This window comes from Lagenorhynchus albirostris, chromosome 1 (genome assembly GCF_949774975.1).
Source record: "Lagenorhynchus albirostris chromosome 1, mLagAlb1.1, whole genome shotgun sequence".
NCBI lineage: Eukaryota > Metazoa > Chordata > Mammalia > Artiodactyla > Delphinidae > Lagenorhynchus > Lagenorhynchus albirostris.
The window spans coordinates 88377228-88381698 of NC_083095.1; the positions used below are offsets into that span (position 1 = coordinate 88377228).

At 38.5% G+C, this 4471-nt stretch overlaps 1 non-coding gene across 1 annotated transcript; it reads left to right on the top strand.

The window, feature by feature from the left end:
- Positions 1–629: 629 nt before the first annotated feature.
- Positions 630–745, top strand: LOC132506263 (small nucleolar RNA SNORA22). Its single transcript, XR_009535766.1, has one exon. It is a non-coding gene; the product is annotated as a small nucleolar RNA SNORA22 (small nucleolar RNA).
- Positions 746–4471: the final 3726 nt, after the last annotated feature.

Below are 4471 nucleotides of genomic sequence, written 5' to 3' on the forward strand. Positions count from 1 at the left end.
TAATATTGGAGTGTAGAGTGGGATAGGTGAAATGCTTAGGGCCTTTTATGCTATTATTCTGTAGGCACAAAGGAATAGGATTTTAAGATGGGGAAGGAGATAATACAGTTTGTGTTTTTTTTTTTTAACATTTTAACAACTTCCATTGTTGGTTTCAGTTTGCAATTAAACCAAAGCCCAGAGTCCTTCAGTTTTATATCCTTGAGCCTTAAGCAAACACCTATAATTCTCTCATATAAAAAGAGGATGTGAAGTAAGCTTTCTGAATAAAAAAGTTAAAGTCACATACCATATCACTAGAAACGAGTGAGGTCTGATTAAATACTCATTCATCATCATTTTCAATTTTCTTGGGGAAATTCTCACACATTTTAGTTGAGATTTTGTCAGAGAATGAAACTACAGGCTCCGAAATCAGACCACTTTGCCACTTTACTACCCATGTTGCTTTGTACCTCAGATTCCTGGTCTATGAAATTGGGTTAATCTGTTACTTGCTTGGGTTAGTTGTGAAGATTTTGTGAGATAATAAAAGTTTCTGACATGGTGTTTAACATGCAGTAGTTGTTCAATAAGTATTCCCTTTTTGCTTTTTAAAAAATGATTATCACTATAAAAGAGAAAGCTCTTTGCACAGTGAACACCCAAGTGTGCTTTATAATTCCCTTGGCTTTGACTCTGTGCTAGAGCAATGTCTGTTCTTTTCCTCCGCATTGAAAGGAGTATTCAGAAAGTCAGTCCATTATATTAATTGTGTTTAAGGGTATGAATGATCTAGCATATCCCTTCATAAATTTGCTTTGTCATGAAATATATTTGCATCTAACTGGAAAAAAAGAAGAGAAAGCTCTTAATGTGTATAAAATTATATTCTTCCATGAGTGAGAACATTGCCTGTTTGAGATTCACACACGCCTACTTCTGGTAACTGGTCTACCTTTGGTTCACAGTGCCCAGTTATAAACCTTTGCCAGAGCATGACCACACCTGAAGATAAACACATCTCACCTTTACTCTCACCTACTCAGACACCGAGCTAGAAATAAGAACCCCTGCATATGTGCCCACCTAGATGGCCTCACATCTAGAAAAGACATAGTAGCAAAAATAATTATTTTTATGTGTATAATATAAAAATTTGTCCTTAGCAACCACTGTCTACATTTTAGTAATCACTATATTCCACAAGTACACTACACATATTCTTACATTCAGAGATGATGGTATGGAGCTTCCCTGGTGGCGCAGTGGTTAAGAATTGGTCTGCTAATACAGGGAACATGGGTTCGAGCCCTGGCCTGGGAAGATCCCACATGCCGCGGGGCAACTAATAAGCCGGTGCGCCACAACTACTGCAAATAATAAGCCCGTGCACCACAACGGCTGCAGCCCACGAGCCTAGAGCCTGTGCTCCGCGACAAGAGAAGCCACTGCAAGGAGAAGCCCACACACGGCAACCAAGAGTAGCCCCTCCTCGACGCAACCAAAGAAAGCCCATCTGCAGCAATGAAGAACTAATGCAGCCAAAAATAAATAAATTTATTTTAAAAAAATGATGGTATGTGGTTTGAATAAGGAAGGGGGATGAAGTTGAGTATATGTACCTAAGAGAGCAATAGGAATTTTTAAAATTTTATTTATTCATTTTTAGGATTAAAATAGTAACGAAGTTTTCCTGGCATAAAAAAATAGTATCTTCTGTAATTCCAAGGGTTTCTTATTAATTGGTTGTTTCAATGGCTGAACAGTAGTTTCACACATTCATGATAAATTCTGTTTCCCTTCCTAAAATATAGCTTTAGGCTGTTGCAAATTTAGTTCAAGAGATCTTTTTTACCTGAGTGAAAAAAATGAGGAACCTTTGAGATACCTGTTTAGGGTATCAATTTTTTTTAAATGTAAACTTGATAGAAGGGAAACGCAAGCCCCACTATTGATTAACAATAATTCTATTTATGGAGCCCTAACTACAAGCCTGGCATTAGCTCTTTAGCAAGGATTGCCTCTTTTAATCCTCTCAACAAACCCCAGAGGTAGCTTTCACCACCCTTATTTTACAGAAGGAGAAACTAAGGCTTGGAGAGGTTAAGTGAGAGCAATAGGAATTGAACTTGTTTTTCTGGTAATTATCCCTTATAATATCTTTTCCTCATGCTTAGAAAGTTGCATCAGTAATTATGTAATTTCTCCCTAGAAACTAAGGCTTGGTTTTGGTAGTGTTTTATTTGCTTGTGTGCACACTACTTAGTTTTAAAATGAAAACTAGAATAAAATCAAGGAAAACACTAAATTTGATAACTCTTGATGACATGCTAAAAGCAACTCGCTCATTCACTTGGTATGACTTATGATACACATACAATAAAATATTGCTTATTTGGAGAGTGGGCATACTATGTAAAAAATTAAACTCCACTTTTTTGTATTTACATCAAGTAATATATGTGATTTTTCCTTTACTTGGTTGTGTGTAATCATGAAGTTGATACTGTTCTCTTGGTGTTTATGTTCTAAAGGTTATGTTGTTCAGGTTAGGTTGCCTCGGGCAAGTTAACCTGATTATTTTATTTTATAAAATATTTTATATTTTGCTTATCTGAATTCTCCTTATCAACATTAATGAGAAATGGATTCATATTGCAAGACAAATGTGACCTATTGTTTGCTTGTTATTTTCTAGACAAGTTCATTGAGTCAACCACTGGACACTTCTCAAATTTTGTTTCAGATTATTTTTTGAAGTAGCCCCATTTATTTTACTTTTATTTGACTCTTTTTTTTTTTTTTAACTGAATTCATTCCTGGGCCATAGTTTTTGCTTCTTCAGTTTCTTCTGGGATATCTTTTTCTTCTATGCAACCTCCTCTTCTGGTTTAGGAACAATCTGCTCTTTTTCAGTAAGGATCATCTCAATGTGGCAGGGAGAGCACATGTACGGGTTGATCCCACCATGAGCTCTCTAAGTCCTGCGCTGCATCTTGGGAGCTGTGTTCACCTGGATGTGTTCAATGACCAGAGGATCTACACCTAAGCCCTTCAGTTCAGCATTACTCGCTGCATTTTTGAGCATGTGCAGTAGAAATTCAGCACTCTTTTGGGGCCATTGACCCTGCATCCAGCCCCATTGACCCTGCATCCATTTGGCCTGGGCACACCTACAGACTCTACCATTGTAACGACAGAACGGCACACGTTACTTCTGTAAAGTGATATCCTTCAGATACTTGGTGGATTTTTGGATCTGCATACCCTTAATGGCACAAAGATTTGAACCTCTTGATTTGCATGATTTTTGTGGGTTTCCTGGGTCAAGAGAATAGCGAACCATTTTCAGAGGCCACCTTGGGCTGCTTACTGGGAAACTGCACCATTTATTATACTTTTTAAGTTATTTTTTAAATTGAGGTATAGTTTAGACAGAATAAAATGAACAGGTCTTAATGGTTCAGTTAGAGGAGTTTTGAAAATTATATGCACCCATGAAAGCATCATGCAAAACATGCTATTGAACGTTCTTATCACCCGAGAAAGTTCTTGTGGCACAATTTACTTTTTAAATTGAACCCCACTAAATTGTGCGCTTTAAAAGGGTGAATTTTATGGTATGTGAATTACATCATCAAAAAAAAATCTGCTCCACCTTTACTTGCTATCTCACCTCAAGAACTAACAGAGGTTTCCACCATATGTAGTAATCCGTCCCAGTCCCCCCCATATATTACATTTTATTTGCTTTCTTTTTCGAAAACAGGAAATTGGAGGTTACTGAAGATTGTAAGAAGCACATCAACAAGACCAGCTGGGCCAGAGCTTGTAGTTTAGGCTGTCCCTGCAGTGACAACCAATAGGCTTCCCTGGGCTCTGGTGTGGAAAGACCCGGAAGCAGAGTTCAGACACTGGGTTTACCTTGTGTCTCAATGTTGTAAATATCACCACCCACAGAGTAAGGGCCCGGGCAGAGTACAAGAGTTACTGTAGCGGAACAAAGACGTGGAGAATGGACTTGAGGACACGGGGAGGGGTAAGGGTAAGTTGGGATGAAGTCAGAGAATGGCAGGGACATATATACACTCCCAAATGTAAAATAGAGAGCTAGTGGGAAGCAGCCGCTTAGCACAGGGAGATCAGCTCGGTGCTTTGTGACCACCTAGAGGGGTGGGAAAAGGAAAGTGGGAGGGAGACGCAAGAGGGAGGAGATATGGGGATGTATGTATATGTATAGCTGATTCACTTTGTTATAAAGCAGAAACTAACACACCGTTGTAAAGCAATTATACTCCAATAAGGATGTTAAAAAAAAAAAAAAAAGACTATCCCGGCAATAAATCCTCTCCAGGGCAAGGCTGTAACCAAGCTAAGCAAGAGAAGTTACAGTTGACTTCACAACTGGATTAGTATATGTTTCCCCAACTTTTCTATCATCGTGTGTGTCAGAGCTTGCCCAAGAGCAGGGAACCCTCTGTGTCGCCAA